This window comes from Brassica napus, chromosome C4 (assembly GCF_020379485.1).
Source record: "Brassica napus cultivar Da-Ae chromosome C4, Da-Ae, whole genome shotgun sequence".
Classification (NCBI taxonomy): Eukaryota; Viridiplantae; Streptophyta; class Magnoliopsida; order Brassicales; family Brassicaceae; genus Brassica; species Brassica napus.
This window is the reverse complement of record NC_063447.1, coordinates 32296471-32315953: the sequence shown is the minus strand read 5'-3', so window position 1 is coordinate 32315953 and position 19483 is coordinate 32296471. Positions and strand designations below refer to the sequence as shown.

The 19483-nt window shown below is 36.4% G+C and overlaps 1 pseudogene; it reads right to left on the bottom strand.

Moving 5' to 3' along the window:
- Positions 1-4392: 4392 nt before the first annotated feature.
- On the bottom strand, positions 4393-6667 carry LOC106350618 (annotated as a pseudogene).
- Between the last annotated feature and the right edge of the window lie 12816 nt (positions 6668-19483).

Below are 19483 nucleotides of genomic sequence, written 5' to 3'. Positions count from 1 at the left end.
TGAATTTTGAATTGTTCAAAACAGATCCACTATATGCGACTATTGGACCTTGGATATGGAAAGTTACAGGTGCAAGGAAGTATCTCAATGAACAGAACCGAACGTTAATGTGAGAAATAGCCCCATATTTAGCACAATGGTTCTGGTTTGAATATATGCCTATGCAATGTTCTTCTCTCTAACTATTGTTCTGGTTATTTTTATTTTCAGAGAAAGCACTTGCTCTTCTCCTATTAATTGTGATGAGTATAGTTACGTCATTACCAAGTTTAATGTCTACTTAAACGCATAATTTCACGGTAAGTCTTCACATAGTTAAATTTACGCATACCAAATTAGTTGAACAAAAAATTGGGCATGCACAAGATTACATGGCTTAATTTGACTTACATATTTCATTTACTGTGGAGATTTTGATCCTTTGAGAGTTCAGTAACTAGAACCAGTTTTTTCATTCTCCATTTTCCATTTCATATGCTCAAATGGTTATCATGATCTGAGTTTTGGTCTCGAAAATTATGTTACTCTGTATTTCCACTCAACCTTTCATCTACTACCGATATTACATACAGTTCAGTTCATTCTTGATTTTTTTTAATTCTTGCAGATTGGCGAATATGCGTGATAAAAATGGTTTTGATTCCTCGATGCCTCATATGAGATAATTTTTAATTCAGAGGTACTTTGGAGGTTGAAGGTCCCCAAGAATTATGGTGTTGATTCCGGTGGCAAGTCTTGGATCCCATGTTACAAAAGAAACTTGATCTGGGATGCTGAGCCTCTGATTAAATAGGAGCCTCTAAAGATACATATACATGATGTTGGTACAAGAAAGAGTACAGAAAGCAGAATAAAACTTTCCATGCTTTTGCCATGGAAGCTGACAAAGCCTTTCATGAGGAGTATAAGGTCAAGAAGAAGAGGCAGCTATTGCCGTATGCAGCATGGGTAAGGGAAGAGATATTGTCGTCTGAGATAAATAACGTCCATGAAAGGAAGTGGAGGCTAAAGCAATGGCTAGGGAAATATAAAGAATAGCTTGAGAGGAGAATCTAATTCAAGGGTTTAATATAGCAGACTGGCTGAAGGGGAGGGATAGAGAGGGGACTTTGTTGTGATGAAGATGGCTGGTGAAGAAACCAAATTTAATCTTGATCCCGAGGCTGTTCAAGACCGGAGCGAATTTTCTTATTGTGAGTTGTTCCTTGAATGCCATTATAACAGGTGGCAAAGATGTTGATATAGATGCCAAAAACGAGAGGTAAGTACTATTACTAAGCTGAAAAATTAATTTTGTTCTCATAACTACTCGCGAGATGTTATAAAAGTTGTAACATCTTTTGCCATTTTATGTGAATGATAGATGTTTGTTGAAGAAGTAATGGAATTAGTGGAACTTAAACCTCTTAAAACTCTATACTTGGCCTTCCTCAAGTTAATGGTCGTTTGCCAGAACAGAGGAAAAGGCTTACTATTTCAGTTGAATTAGTAGCCATTTCTTTAATCTTCATGGACGAGCCTACATCTAGTATGCAAGGGCTGCCGCCATGGTTATTCTTAGGGCATCACATTTTCAAATCCGTCGATGAGGTTTGCTCATGGAATACTCTACTTTTGAGTCCCGAAACCAGAATACATTTGACAAATCATCTTTGGATTAATGCAAGTATGCAACTTCTGTTGATGAAACGAGGAGGGTAAGTTATATATGCTGGAAGTCTAGAGCATCACTCAAAAAAACTCATCAAATATTTTGAGGTAGCCTCATGGCCCTTATCCGTCTTTATATATTGGGATTCTCCATTTCCTTGCCTTATTAATTTGTAATACATATTCCATATTTCTTGCAGGCTACTGAAGGGGTTCTGGACGAACACTATCCTGCCACGTGGAAGCTTGATGTCACCACTTTTTCAAGGAAGTCAAAAATGAGCTTTGACTTTGCTCAAACATTCGACAACTTAAGGTGCAGAGAACAAGATCAGTGAAGAACAGACACAACTTCATGGGAAACGAAGTCGACCAAATGGAGGATTTGATTACTATGCCGTTCATCCTCAGTATCAGTTCGTTTTGAACTTATAGCTCTCTAACTAATAGTTCACTTCGAGTCTCACTCCTCACTCCTCACTCCTCTCTCCTCATATCCTTTGTTGCCAACTCCTTCGCTGGCCGCTTTTGGACCATGCATCACGTTTGCTTCCATCATCTACCAAAATTATTTCTTGACTTAAATCATAATCGTTGACTAATTCAAGTTAGAGAGAAGTATACTATTATTCGTTTGAAATAAAAAAACATTTAACTAAATATAATATATAGTTTCAACTACCCACAATATTAATAATATAATAAAGAAATTTCAGATTATGAATCTGTTTGACTATATGTCAGTATTAAAAAGTAAAATAAAGTATCTTTACTACATAAAACTTTGTAAGATCATTTACACATGCGGAAGCTCAAAACCATTGTATCCTATTCTCTCTGCAAACGTGGAAGTTAAAGCAAATCCGACTTCTAATTGTTACATCTACCTAATGGTCATTTCTGTGAAAAATTATATACAAAAATTATATATTATTGTTTTTAAAAACTATGATATATTATAATTTATTTAGTTAAATGGTTTAATTTGACATCATAATATGCATTTTAATTAAATTTTCTTCAAACATATAAAGAAAAAAATATTTTTTTAATATATATATATATGTGTGTATATATCATAATCCAACCCAACAAATACTTATGATGATATACTATTACAGGTTGGAAAACTATTTTCACTTTGGTTCAAATTTTTTTCATAAGTAAATGTAAATTAATATTTGTGTTGATATATTGACTACGAAAGTTATCGCATATCAAACCTATTGAAGTTTTGTTTATTTTTTTCTTCAGTTTTTAAAATATTTTGTAATATTTTATAACACTGGATGACAATTTAAAGAGGAAATTTTTTAAAAAGGTTTTGACAAATTATACTTGGAGAGTAAATAAAATAATATAATAAAATAGTTTACTGATCAAAAAAATATATAGCATAAAAATATAAGCAGACAATCCGCGCGTAGAGCGGAATAACCTCTAGTAAGTATAAGATTGATAAACTCTTGACTTTAAAGAGGAAAACTTCTTTATCACCCAAGTAATCTTCGTTCCACCTAGCTTGACCATTGGTCTGGTGACATCCCTCGCAATGAAATATAGTAGTTTAATAAGATTCAACTGTAGACTCAGAGCCATTTCAACTACGTACAACACTCTAACCAGACTAAAATTAGTTTACGCATTCCAGAACAAATAAAAAGGTAAGGATTACATAGAAGATCAGTAATTAAAAGGATTACCCTTCAGAGTAGGCGTATATGGAGAGCTCAGACACTGCAGCACTACTTAAAGAAAACAATTACGTTCTGGTTTCAACTTTGAAGAGAAAAACAGGAACGCAAACGTTTTTATACGTCCAGAAGGAAATCAATCGCTTTTGCTCCTCAGTGCTTGTTCCAATAACAGTTAAATTTATTTTGCTTAGGGAACATGAATTGACCAAGTGCAATTGGTGCATGCTACTCAGTAGTACAAAAAATTTCTTTACGAGCAACCTTGGCTCATTGTTAGTTGTTAATTATTCTTCTGTTATCATTACGAATTAATTAATGAGAAAAAGACAAAAATAGCACTAAATCAAGTTTTTGTTCCCAAACTAGCATTCAAGGTCAAAAGTCACAAAAATAATACTTAATGTTTTATCAAAAGTCACAAACTTAGGGTTTAGAGTTAAAGGGTGGGGTTTAAGATTTAGGGTCTAGCTAGGGTTTAGGGTTTAGAGTTTATGGTTTAGGGTTTAGATTTTAGGGTTTAGGGTTTAGGGTTTAGGGTTTAGAGTTTAGAGTTTAGGGTTTAGGGTTTAGCGTTTAGGGTTTAGGGTTTATGGTTTAGGGTTTAGGGTTTAGAGTTTAGGGTTTAGGGTTTAGAGTTGAGAAATGAGGTTTTGGGGATAAGATTTCAAATTTTGAAAAATAAAAAAATTAAAATTTTCAAAGGATAAACTTAGAAATGTGCTATTTTGGTCATTTTAGGTTTTGAGTGCTATTTTTGTGATATAAACTTAAGAAATGTGCTATTTTGGAGATTTGCCCTTAATTAATGGTAAGTTGGACGAATAATAAAAAAATCTAGCAAGAGCCAACTATACAAGTGCCCCAAACTGTTTTCATACATAAAATAGCGTTACATTACCATCAAGATTCATAATTATGACCATGATACTCTTCAAACGCAAGCCCCTTTTCAATACATGACAAAACGTGACAACTTTCTGCATGAGTGCCTAAGAACTTTACAAAAACAGATACAAGTTCCAGAAATTGATTAACTTGTCCCCATCTAAGTGATAGCCGAAACTTTGATAGACCATAGCTGTAGAAAGTACTTAATTTAACAAAATGTAACAACTTCAGACATAACTTCAAATCACCTTACAAGATGACTACTTATTTTTGAAACTAAAGGAGAAGCAATAACAACAGAACAGAAACACATGCCTAAGAACTCCAGAGATCAAAGAACATCAACGAATGACGAAGGAGTTCTGATGGCCAACAACTCTGCCTCCTCTTTCTCCACTAGAGCATCCAGGTCTGAACATTTCTGCTTCAATTCCAGTAATTTTTCCTTCATTTCTTCAAGCAGGATCAAACTACACTTCTCTTTCTCCTTCTTTTCTTTAAGTATCTCCAGCTTCTTCTCCAACCAATCTACCTTAAAACCCGCATCTCTCACATATGTCAGTGCAACGTCCGCTTCCACCAAATCTTCATTAGAGAGGTCTTTAAGTGACATGCACAGCGTCTCGATTAAGCTGAGAAGGAAACTCATGCATGCCTTCCTCAGATGTTGGTTCTTTGCACGAAAGTCAACTGCAATGTCAGGGTGCATTTCAAATATACGTCTCACAGATTCTACCTGCCAGGGAAATGTAAATGTACAAAACATATAACATAGGGTCTTTTGAAATCATAAAATGATCTTGCCTCTACTAAAGTAACAAGGTTGCATTATTATTATTGATTTCATACCTGTGACACAAGAACTTGAAAGCCATTGACGTCCATGGTTTCCTTTCCCAAGTGAGCTTCTCTGAGCGAATCAATAGATTCTTCACCACCACCGTGCTTGGACTTTTTCACAGGACGGCGTGACTCTTCAGATTCCTCTGATTCATCTAAAGTGGCAATAACTTCAAGAACGTCAACCTCAGCAACTATCACGAGATATCCATTTACCAGAAACCCTTCTTTCTCATCATGAAGTTTGGTAAGTGGAATCATGGATGGAAACCCCCAGCAAGAGTTCTTCTCATCAAACCAATGATATGTTTCTGTAAAAATAATTTATTTAAACAGTTAATTGCAGCATAACAAGAACACAAATACTTTTCTTTTTCTAGACTTAAGCTAACAAGGACCATTTAAAAATAATTAATCAAATTGTTATCAGATTGATCACTGAAGTGAGAATCACCTTGCAGTTCTGTATCAATTTCCAAAACTTGTTTCACTATCGAGAGTCGGAATTTTACATATTTTCTCCATCCGGTATGATTCTGAATCGGCAACTTCAAGATAGAGAGACAAGTCATCAACCTTGTCTTCCTTAGGATATGCACAAAGACGCCTGAACAAAAACAAGAAAGAAACAAGTCACCAAAACGTGGATAGATCTTGTATCTAGATCGACAAAAATCATTTGGAAAAGAAACAAACTTCTCTTTTACCATTTGCAGTCACCGATCAGGACTGGAGCAGAGTAGCAGATCTCACATTGCAATGAGGGGAAGTCCTTTATCACCCAAGAAAACTTCTTACCAACTTGCATGGCCATTGATGTGATAAAGACTTCCTAATCAAAGTACAAAACCTGAAGAAAAAAAAAAGCCCCTTCGTCTGATTATTACACACACAAGTTCGTAATAATACGACAATAAAAAAACACTCAATCAAGAAAAAAAAAATTAAGATTCTACTATGTAATTCTTAGATTTAAAAAACACATTCAACAAAAAAAGTTGACTAGTTTCCACAAACAGAAACAAAATAGTGTTCAAGAGAATAAAAAAAAATTACAATTTAAATGACTCCAGGAAGAAGAGCAAAAGTTGGTGACTGAGAGAGAGAGAGAGACTTCTGCCTTTTAAAGGGATTCTACCTCCAAAAGATAAATAAATGAAGAAAAGGTATTAGCCGCATGAAACTCGAATAGTGTGCATGAGTGCAATGAAGCTTGGTACTTCGTGAATTGATGCCCTGGCCATGATTACGAATTAATCAATTGTGCAAAAGGTGACTATTAAAGCAGTCTACGCAGAGCCACTCCCTTTTGAAGGTCTTTTCGAGTACCAACATCATCGTAAAGAAACTAGGTACTTTATGCCAAATCCTAGTGAAATATCAAACAAAGTCCCACATTAAAAATTAAACAAAGAAAAGTCTAATATATAAAGAGATGTTCAACTCTATTACACCACAAGAAAACACTCCGAATTCCGACGGAGCTTCCGACGGACACCAAGGTCGTCGGACATTTGCGACGGAATACTGACAAATTTCCGACCAAATCCAAAAAAATGAAGTCGTCGGAATTCCGTCGGCCATTTCCGACGGAATTCCGACGACATACGGTTCGTCGGAATTTTCCGACGACTTTTCGACGACATTCCGATAAAAAATGTAACCGTTGTAGTCGTCGGAAGTTCGTCGGTATATTCCGACGGAATTCCGACGACATTCCGATTAACAGCAAAGTCGTCGGAATTCCATCGGTATTTTCCGACGGAATTCCGACGAACCATGTGACCGTTGCCGACAAATACATATGACCGTTGTATAGCCGTTTGGGATTGGACAATTCCGACGGAATTCCGACGGACTTCTTTATATCCGTCGGAATTTCGTCGGAAAGTCGTCGGAGGTCCGTAAGCAATTTCCTATAAATACAACCCCTCCTCATTCAACTCATTCACACTTCATTCTCTCTTCATTCTCTTTAGTCATAACAATTCCGTGAAAATCATGTCTTCAGAAGTTTATTATCGTTCGTGGATGGATAAACCTCATTTGGATCCGAACACCAATTTGCTTACGGAAGAATACGTTCAAGGGATTGGAGAATTCATGAGGCTTGTTCAACAGCAACCGGATGCAAAAAGTGGTATGTTAAGATGTCCCTGCTCTTCTTGCAATAATAATAAGGTTATAAAAGAATTTGATGTTTGGACTCATTTGTATATGAAAGGGTTTTCACGTAATTATAAAGTTTGGTACCTTCATGGGGAAACTGGTTATGAATATGGTAGTACTAGCGAACCTCAGCCTGTTAGTGAACCTCAGCCTGATATTAGGTTAGAAGAATCTAGAACGGATATAGATTATGGTGTAGGTACTGAGCAGATGGTACATGATCATTATAGAGGGGAAGAACCAAACCCCGAGTCTAGGAGATTTTTTGACATGTTGGATGCAGGAAAACAACCTTTGTATCAAAATTGTAGAGATGGTCATTCAGTCTTATCATCTGCAACTAGATTAATGGGTATTAAGACAGACTATAATTTGGCTGAAGAATGTATGGATGCGATTACTGATTTTGTCAAAGGTATTCTACCTGAGGATAACCTTGCACCGGGTTCATACTACGAGGTTCAGAAACTTGTTGCAGGTCTTCAACTACCGTATGAAGTGATAGATGTATGTATTGACAACTGCATGATCTACTGGAGAGCGGATGAGACACGGAATGTATGCAAATTTTGTGGGAAACCTCGTTATCAGGAGACGAGGGGAAGAGTTCCGATCCCATTCAAAAGAATGTGGTATTTGCCTTTGACGGAAAGATTGAAGAGGTTGTATCAGTGTGAGCGCACAGCAAAAGCAATGAGATGGCATGCAGAGCATTCCACAAATGGTGAGATTAGACATCCTTCAGATGCAAAGGCTTGGAAACATTTCCAGTCAACATATCCAGAATTTGCGGAAGAGAGAAGAAATGTTTATCTTGGATTATCTACTGATGGTTTCAGCCCATTTGGAAAGCATGGAAGGCAGTATTCTCTATGGCCAGTTATTGTGACACCGTACAACTTACGGCCGAGCTTGTGCATGCGACGAGAGTTTTTGTTTCTCTCAATTCTAGTCCCCGGGCCAGATCATCCTAAAAGATCACTAGATGTGTTTCTTCAACCACTAATATATGAGTTGCAACAACTATGGGCGCATGGTTTTGAGACATACGATGTTTCGCGCAAAGAAAACTTTCAGATGCGGGCAGTACTTATGTGGACAATAAGTGACTTTCCAGCATATGGTATGTTATCTGGATGGACAACACATGGGAAGCTATCATGTCCATATTGTCAAGATGACACAGATGCTTTCCAACTAAAGAACGGAAGGAAAACGTGTTGGTTTGACTGTCACAGACGATTTCTACCACCTGATCATCCATACCGCAGGAGTAAGACTTCGTTTACGAAGAACAAGCAGGTGTTTGATGGTCCACCTGAGGAAGTTAGTGGGAAAGATTTGTTGAAGCAGTTTAGGTATTTTGATGCAGAAAGGACGCCAGATGTAGGTGGACATGAAAACATTCGAGTCAATGCGGTTGGAGAGCTACATAACTGGCACAAAAAGAGTATTTTCTGGGATCTACCATATTGGGAGAGTCATCTATTGCGGCATAATTTAGATGTCATGCATATTGAGAAGAACTTCTTCGATAATCTGATGAACACAGTCCTTAACATCCAAGGTAAAACGAAGGATAATTTGAAGTCAAGGTTGGATTTAGTCGATATTTGTGATCGTTCTGAACTTCACGTTGATGAGAACGGTACGGCCCCTTTTCCCATTTATCGGCTAGATGGTGCTAGAAAAGAAGAGTTCTTTGATTGGATTACAGAGAAAGTGAAATTTCCTGACGGATATGCATCAAATTTGGGGAACTGCGTTGATAGAAGCGAAGGAAAGTTTACTGGCTTGAAGAGTCATGATTGTCATGTAATTATGCAGCGCCTCCTTCCGTTTGCCTTTTCAGCATTATTGCCACGTAATGTTCATGAAGCAATTGCAGGGATTAGTGTTTTTTTCCGTGACTTATGCAGCAGAGTATTGACTGAAGAGGGTATTAATAATTTGAAGACAAACGCACCAGTCAGCATGTGCAACCTTGAGAAGATATTTCCTCCATCATTCTTTGATGTAATGGAACATCTTGCTATTCATCTCGCAAGAGAATTGGAACTTGGTGGTCCTGTGCAGTACAGATGGATGTATATTTTTGAGCGTTATATGCATCATCTGAAGAAGATGGTCAAAAATCAAAGCAGGGTGGAAGGATCTATAGTGGCACAGGTGATCAATGAAGAAACTGCAATCTTTGCTGAAAATTATTTTCCACCAGAAGTGCAAACAAAACACCGAAGACCTGCTCGGCATGATGATAGAGGGGAGAGAGCAACATATCATGTTACTGTCCCAAGCATGTTCAAGGAAATAGGACGACTTAGTGGAAAATTCACGAAGCGGAGACTTACGGACACTGAGAACGCTCATTTGCAAACATATTTGCTCACCAACTGTGAAGATGTTCTACAATATGAGAGGTAAAAATATTTATTCATTTATTGTTAGATTAATATTCAATAAATTTATTTCATATTGATAATAGTGTATATATGGCGGAGTTGCGTATGACTCACAGGCATGCAACAGAAGATGAGCTTCGACAACTTAGAGATAACGGATTTGCTGCGTGGCTTCGTAGTTATGTGAGTCATATATCCTATTACCCTATGCAAATGATTAGTTTAAATTTAATATATATAAACTAATTAATTTTGCAATCATATATGTTTTTTTTATAGGTGAATGATGGTTTGGCCAGAGGTCTTGTGTTCGATGATTGGATACGCGAATTTGTGCAGGGACCAAACTATGTGGTCAAATCATATCCTAAATTTTGTACGCGAGGATATGCATTCACAAGGAAAGGTCATTCTAAGACAACATATGATGCTGGTGTTTCATCTTCTTCTGGTGACGATGTCTACTACGGCAACATAAAAGAAATATTGGAAATCCAATTTCCTGGAATGGTTGGATTGCGTTGTGTAGTATTCTATTGTGATTGGTATGACACCACCCCAGATAGAGGAGTGAAGATTGATGCGTTTGGTGTTACATCAGTTCATTCGCGGCGGAAACTTCAATATTATGATCCCTTCATTCTTGGTTCGCAAGCTGATCAGGTATGTCAATATATTCATAATTTTTTACCAATATAATTAATTAATGTTATATATTGAACTAATACTTTGTATAATTGATATGTATAGGTGTGCTACATCAGTTACCCTCGGGTGACGTACAGAGACGATCCATGGGTTACTGTAACGCAAATCAACCCAAGAGGACGAGTGGATGGAACTTCTGATGATGATGAACCATTGCAACCAGAGTCTACCAGCAACGCCCAGGCAGTTGAAGATTTGGAAAATGTTCAACTCGTTGAGAATTTGACTGTGTTTGGACATGATGCTGTCGTACATTCAGAGCCGGAAGCCGAGGTTGGGGAGTTTGATGAAGATTCAGAAGATTCTGATTAGTTTTTTTTTTTTTTTTTTTTTTAATGGTCCGTCGGAAATCCCTCGCAATATACCGACGACATAGCGACGACAACGGGTTTCATTGAAAATTGGAAAGGTCGTCGGTATTTCGTCGGAAAATACCGACGACATTCCGACGAACTTGTCGAGTTCGTCGGAATGTCGTCGGTATTTTCCGACGAAATACCGACGACATGTTTTTCTATAAAGTTTCAATCATAAAAATCTATAAATTTAGATGCCAAAACTATGAAAATAACACATAATAAGTGTTTAGTATAGTATTAGATCGCAACCGTTCAAATATAACAACTCATTAAAATATTTATGTATGCATATCATTGTTTTCATAACATCTCACCTTAACATTATGTACTTATACAATCATATTTATATAAGCTTACACTACAAAAAATATTGTTGTGTAAAATCGTGTTATAAAACATTTTTATTGTTAAATCTTTATGCAAATACTATATATATTATCAAAGATTTGGATTTTGCATTTAGAAACTTGAAAAGAACACCCTAAACACTAAGTCGTCGGAATTCCGTCGGAATATACCGACGGAATGTGTCCGTCGGAAAATACTGACGGACACGTTCCGTCGGAATTTCAATTAGCCCGGGAGAACCAAACCGCTTGAAAATTTTCGCGAATCGGCATTTGGTATATTTTAAATATACCGACGGAATACCGACGAACCCGTGTCCGTCGGAATCCACGGAAATAAAAACCCTTCTCCTTTCTTCTTCGTTATCTCCGCGGCCTCTCTCTCTCTCAAAACTCTCCGGCGATTTCGGCGATTTCGGCGACTCTCCGGCGATTCCGGCCTCTCTTCACCGGCGAATCCTCTCCTCACCCTCCTATCTCTTCCCCAAACCCCAAATCATGTAAGAATCATCCCAAACCTTTTTTTTTTCAATTGTTTAGGGTTTTGGAAGTTGATCTCGGATTTTAGGTTGTTTGATTGAACATTTTAGGATTGAATGGATAGTTTAGGATATATAAGTTAGGATTGTTGTTTTAGTTTTTTTTGGAACATTTTTTTATTTTTAAAAACATTTTTTGATTTTTTAAAACGTTTTTTTTTATTTTTAAAAACGTTTTTTGATTTTTAAAAACGTTTTTTGATTTTTAAAAACGTTTTTTAATTTTTAAAAACGTTTTTTTGAAAAAAATATAATTATTTAACACCATTTTTCTTCATTTATAAATTTTAACAACATTTTTCTATATTTATAAATTTTTTATAATTTTGTATACATATATATATATATGTAAATCATGTATAGTAAAAATTTTAAAATTTTAAAATTTTTTATATTTTTTTTTAAGTTTCCACTAATAAATATTTAACAACATTTTTTTTTTAAAATATAAATATTTAACAACATTTTTCTTCATTTATAAATTTTTAACAACATTTTTCTATATTTATAAATTTTTTATAATTTTGTATACATATATATATATATATATATATATATAAAAGGTTTAATAGTTTTTTTAAAACGTTTATAAAACCTTTTGTAAATATATAAATGAAAATATGTTTGATGGGTTAATTTTTTTTTTTAGGGCCGAGGATGAAGCCCGCCCCGCAGCCCGTCTTCGACGTAGTTCGGTGAGCGGTTCCCGTGCATCGGTATCGTCTCATGACTCGGTTCCCGCATATATTCCCGCTCCAGCTCCCTCTGCCCCTCACGCTGCCCCTCACGCTGCTGCTCAACAGGATCCGGGGGTCATGCCGGTTCATCTATTGGTTCAACAACCAGGTCGAGAGCATCTCCCGTTTCTCCAACTCAACCCACGACGAGGCCATAGCACTTGGTTAGTATTTTTTTTTATTTGTACCGTTATATTTTTTGCTTTAATTAACTTGCTAACTTGTATTTTTTTTTAAAGGTTCACCAAGTCGAAAAATGGCATTAGCCGGAGCATCAACCAGATGATGTACTCCATGCTCCGTTTTGGATATCCAAAGTGGAGTGTGATCCCTTCCGACGAACGAGAGTTGTGGTTTCGTCAGTTTGCGGTATAGTAACCCTTCATTTTTTTTAAGTTTTTACATTTTTTTACATATATTTACTTATTAAATTGTGTTTGTTTTGTAGCAAGAGTTCAACTGGCACTCCGATCTTACGGAAACAGTCCGTAAGAAATTCAACGAAAAGGCCATGGACTCTTACACAAAGCAGATAAACGCGTGGAAGACAGTTTGGCAGAAGAACAAGAAGCCACGGTTCATCAACGGGGGGGTGTGGGAGCAGTTGATAGCTCATTGGGAGAGGGAAGACACTGCAGAGACGTCTTCTAGGAACTCCAGGAACCGGAAGAGCGATCGTGGCGGGAAAGGTATGTATGTGCACAACCTCGGCGCTTGCTCCATGTCTACTAAGGAGGATGAACTTGTAAGTTTTTTATTATTATTTATCTTTATATTTTTTAAATAAATATTTTATATATTTTTTGGCTAATAATGGCGGTTTTTTTAGATCGAAGCAAATGACGGTAATCCCGTTGATCGTCTCCAACTCATTAAGGTGGCTCACACTAACAAGACGACGGGTCAAATTCAGGACCCCGTGATCAGAGGTGTAGTTGATTTGGTGGAAGCTGAGATAGTTTCTCAATCTCAGCCTCTCTCTGATGACGGCGACTCCACGGGAGCTTCAACCAACCTGTCTCTATTGCAAATAAATGAGATGGTTGAAAAGGTAATTTTTTTTATTAATATATTTTTTTTATAATGTCGATTACTTACTTGTCCATATTTACTTACTTTAAATATTTTTGTAGGCGGTTCCTAAAAGGAAAGGAGGCCGTTTAGTTGGGTTGGCCCGTCGTGCTTCTTCGTATCCGGCATCTTCTTCGCAAGCTCCGTATGCCGATCCCATGATTCTCGAGGAGCTACATGACAAAGATGAACGGATTGGGGCATTGGAGGAGCAGAACACCACTATCCTTTCGGAGAATGCCACTATCCGTTCGGAGAATGCCACTATCCTTGCTGAGTTGGCATCCCAGAAGAAGTTCAACACCGAGATTATGCAGAAGCTAGATCGTTTGATGTCTTCGAGTTCATCTTAGTTTATTTCGGCTTTATAAAACTTTCGGAATGTTTTTTTTTTCTATTTCGGTTTGTATGAATTTTAAACTTTATGAATGTTTTTTTCCTATTTCGGTTTTTATGAATTTAAATTTTATAATATTATTAGTTTTAAATTTCCAATTTTTTAAATTTATTAATATCAAAAAATATATAAAAATGCAAAATTAATTTGTAAAAAAAAAAGGGTATATACCGACGGACAACGGTCGTCGGAATATACCGACGGACATATATCCGTCGGAATTTACCGACAAACTCATTTCCGTTGGAATATACCGACGAACCACGTTCGTCGGTATATTCCAACGACCGATGTCCGTCGGTAAATTCCGATGCCCAAAGTTCGTCGGAATAAACCGAGGAACCACGTTCGTCGGAATTGTAGTTTTCCGATGAACTCTGGTCTCGTGTAGCCGCATCGTAATATCGTCGGAAGTTCGTCAGAATGACGTTTCTCGGTATTCGTCAGAATAGACCGATTCCGACGAATTTCCGACGATTTCGGCCATCAGAATCCCCCTGATTTCGTCGGAAATTAGTACGAGATCTTTTGGGAAGGAAACCAAAAGTAAATCCATGCAGGCTTTGCCTAAAGTCCAAAGTGGACAGTATCATACTAATTGGACAATATAGAGCTGGACGTGAATTTAATAAATCCCAACAACATAAAATAGCGATTTTACATATAGAGATTTTCATTTCAAACCAAGATCAGTGTTCCAGTCACAAAGTGAGTTACTTTCTTGTCAAGAAACACAGACACTACAAGAAAACAGAGGGATTCTGATGGCCGAAATCGTCGGAAATTCGTCGGAATAGACCGATTCCGACGAATTTCCGACGAACCTGTCCGTCGGTATCGTTTCGTCGGAAAAAAAAAAATCGTCGGAATTTCGTCAGAACTTCCGACGACTTTCTGACGAATACCGAGAAACGTCATTCTGACGAACTTCCGACGATATTACGATGCGGACACACGAGACCAGAGTTCATCGGAAAAACTACGTACCGACGGAGAGCGTTCCTCGGACAATTCCGACGTAGCGTGTTCCTCGGTGTATTCCGACGAACTTTGGGCGTCGGAATATACCGACGGACAATGGTCGTCGGAATATACCGACGAACAATGTTCGTCGGTATATTCCGACGAAATGTGGTTCGTCGGTACATTCTGACGGATATATGTCCGTCGGTATATTCCGACGACCATTGTCCGTCGGTATATACCAATTTTAAAAACGAATTAATTTTGCATTTTTATATATTTTTTGATATTAATAAATTGAAAAAATCAGAAATTTAAAACTAATAATATTATATAATTTAAATTCATACAAACCGAAATAGAAAAAAAACATTCAGAAAGTTTAAAATTCATACAAACCGAAATAGAAAAAAAAAACATTCCGAAAGTTTTAAAAAGCCGAAATAAACTAAGATGAACTCGAAGACATCAAACGATCTAGCTTCTGCATAATCTCGGTGTTGAAATTCTTCTGGGATGCCAACTCAGCAAGGATAGTGGCATTCTCCGAACGGATAGTGGCATTCTCCGAACGGATAGTGGCATTCTCCGAAAGGATAGTGGTGTTCTGCTCCTCCAATGCCCCAATCCGTTCATCTTTGTCATGTAGCTCCTCGAGAATCATGGGATCGGCATACGGAGCTTGCGAAGAAGATGCCGGATACGAAGAAGCACGACGGGCCAACCCAACTAAACGGCCTCCTTTCCTTTTAGGAACCGCCTACAAAAATATTTAAAGTAAGTAAATAGGGACAAGTAAGTAATCGACATTATAAAAAAATATATTAATAAAAAAAATTACCTTTTCAACCATCTCATTTATTTGCAATAGAGACAGGTTGGTTGAAGCTCCCGTAGAGTCGCCGTCATCAGAGAGAGGCTGAGATTGAGATACTATTTCAGCTTCCACCAAATCAACTACACCTTTGATCACGGGGTCCTGAATTTGACCCGTCGTCTTGTTAGTGTGAGCCACCTTAATGAGTTGGAGACGATCAACGGGATTACCGTCATTTGCTTCGATCTAAAAAAACCGCCATTATTAGCCAAGGAATATATAAAATATTTATTTAAAAAATATAAAGATAAATAATAATAAAAAACTTACAAGTTCATCCTCCTTAGTAGACATAGAGCAAGCACCGAGGTTGTGCACATACATACCTTTCCCGCCACGATCGCTCTTCCGGTTCCTGGATTTCCTAGAAGACGTCTCTGCAGTTTCTTCCTTCTCCCAATGAGCTATCAACTGCTCCCACACCGTCCCGTTGATGAACCGTGGCTTCTTGTTCTTCTGCCAAACTGTCTTCCACGCGTTTATCTGCTTTGTATAAGAGTCCATGGCTTTTTCGTTGAATTTCTTACGGACTGTTTCCGTAAGATCGGAGTGCCAGTTGAACTCTTGCTACAAAACAAACACAATTTAATAAGTAAATATATTAAAAAAAATGTAAAAACTTTAAAAAAATGAAGAGTTACTATACCGCAAACTGACGAAACCACAACTCTCGTTCGTCGGAAGGGATCACACTCCACTTTGGATATCCAAAACGGAGCATGGAGTACATCATCTGGTTGATGCTCCGGCTAATGCCATTTTTCGACTTGGTGAACCTTTAAAAAAAATACAAGTTAGCAAGTTAATTAAAGGAAAAAATATAACGGTACAAATAAAAAAAATACTAACCAAGTGCTATGGCCTCGTCGTGGGTTGGGTTGGAGAAACGGGAGATGCTCTCGACCTGGTTGTTGAACCAATAGATGAACCGGCATGACCCCCGGATCCTGTTGAGCAGCAGCGTGAAGGGCAGCGTGAGGGGCAGCGTGAGGGGCAGCGGGAGCTGGAGCGGGAATATATGCGGGAACCGAGTCATGAGACGATCCCGATGCACGGGAACTGCTCACCGAACTACGTCGAAGATGGGCTGCGGGGCGGGCTTCATCCTCGGCCCTAAAAAAAAAAAATTAATACATTTAACCTTTTAATGTTTTCATTTATATATTTACAAAAGGTTTTATAAACGTTTTAAAAAAAACTATTAAACCTTTTATTATACATAGTTTATTACTAGAAACTTATAAAAAATAATAAAAAATTTTAAAATTTTTTATTATACATGATTTATATATATATATATGCATACAAAATTATAAAAAATTTATAAATATAGAAAAATGTTGTTAAAAATTTATAAATGAAGAAAAATGTTGTTAAATATTTATATTTTTTTAAAAAAAAAACGTTTTATTATACATAGTTTATTAGTGGAAACTTATAAAAATTATAAAAAATTTTAAAATTTTTATTATACATGATTTATATATATATATATGTATAAAAAATTATAAAAAATTTATAAATATAGAAAAATATTGTTAAAAATTTATAAATGAAGAAAAATATTGTTAAATATTTATATTTTTTTTAAAAAACGTTTTATTATACATAATTTATTAGTGGAAACTTATAAAAAATTATAAAAAAATTTAAAATTTTTATTATACATGATTTATATATATATATATATATACAAAATTATAAAAAAATTATAAATATAGAAAAATGTTGTTAAATATTTTTAAAAAATTTTAAAAACGTTTTATTATATATATTTCATTACTGGAAACTTGAAAAACGTTTTTAAAAAAAAAAAAAACGTTTTAAAAAATCAAAAAAACGTTTTTAAAAATCAAAAAACGTTTTTAAAAATAAAAAAATGTTCCAAAAAAAACTAAAACAAGAATCCAAACAACAATCCTAACTTATATATCCTAAACTATCCATTCAATCCTAAAATTTTCAATCAAACAACCTAAAATCCGAGATCTAACTTCCAAAACCCTAAACAATTGATATAAAAGAAGGTTTGGGATGATTCTTACATGATTTGGGGCTTGGGGAAGAGATATGAGGGTGAAAAGAGGATTCGCCGGTGAAGAGAGGTGGAGAAGGGCCGGAATCGCCGGAGAGATGGAGAAATCGCCGGAGAGTGTGCGTTTTGAGAGAGAGAGGCCGCGGAGATAACGAAGAAGGAAGAAGGAGGGTTATTATATCCGAGGATTCCGACGGACACGGGTTCGTCGGTATTCCGTCGGTATAATTAAAATATACCAAATGCCGATTCGCGAAAATTTTCAAGCGGTTTGGTTCTCCCGGGCAAATTGAAATTCCGACGGAATGTGTACGTCAGTATATTCCGACGGACACATTCCGTCGGTATATTCCGACGGAATTCCGACGACTTAGTGTTTAGGGTGTTGATTTCAAGTTTCTAAATGCAAAATCCAAATCTTTGATAATATATATAGTATTTGCATAAAGATTTAACAATAAAAATGTTTTATAACACGATTTTACACAACAACATTTTTTGTAGTGTAAGCTTATATAAATATGATTGTATAAGTATATAATGTTAAGATGAGATGTTATGAAAACAATGATATGCATACATAAATATTTTAATGAGTTGTTATATTTGAACGGTTGCGATCTAATACTATACTAAACACTTATTATGTGTTATTTTCATAGTTTTGGCATCTAAATTTATAGATTTTGATGATTGAAATTTTATAGAAACACATGTCGTCGGTAATTCGTCGGAATATACCGACGACATTCCGACGAACTTGTCCAGTTCGTCGGAATGTCGTCGGTATATTCCGACGAAATACCGACGACCTTTCCAAATTTCAATGAAACCCACTGTCGTCGCTATGTCGTCGGTATATTGCGAGGGATTTCCGACGGACCAATAAAAAAAAAAAAAAAAAACTAATCAGAATCTTCTGAATCTTCATCAAACTCCCCAGCTTCTGGCTCTGAATGTACGACATCATCATGTCCAAACACAATCAACTTCTCAACGAGTTGAACATTTTCCAAATCTTCAACTGCCTGGGCGTTGCTGGTAGACTCTGGTTGCAATGGTTCATCATCATCAGAAGTTCCATCCACTCGTCCTCTTGGGTTGATTTGCGTTACAGTAACCCAAGGATCGTCTCTGTACGTCACCCGAGGGTAACTGATGTAGCACACCTATACATATCAATTATACAAGTATTAGTAAAATATATAACATTAATTAATTATATTGGTAAAAAATTATGAATAGATTGACATACCTGATCAGCTTGCGAATCAAGAATGAAGGGATCATAATATTGAAGTTTCCGCCGCGAATGAACTGATGTAACACCAAACGCATCAATCTTCACTCCTCTATCTGGGGTGGTGTCATACCAATCACAATAGAATACTACACAATGCAATCCAACCATTCCAGGAAATTGGATTTCCAATATTTCTTTTATGTTGCCGTAGTAGACATCGTCACCAGAAGAAGATGAAACACCAGCATCATATGTTGTCTTAGAATGACCTTTCCTTGTGAATGCATATCCTCGCGTACAAAATTTAGGATATGATTTGACCACATAGTTTGGTCCCTGCACAAATTCGCGTATCCAATCATCGAACACAAGACCTCTGGCCAAACCATCATTCACCTATAAATTAAAAACATATATGATTGAAAAGTTAATTAGTTTATATATATTAAATTTAAACTAATCATTTGCATAGGGTAATATGATATATGACTCACATAACTACGAAGCCACGCAGCAAATCCGTTATCTCTAAGTTGTCGAAGCTCATCTTCTGTTGCATGC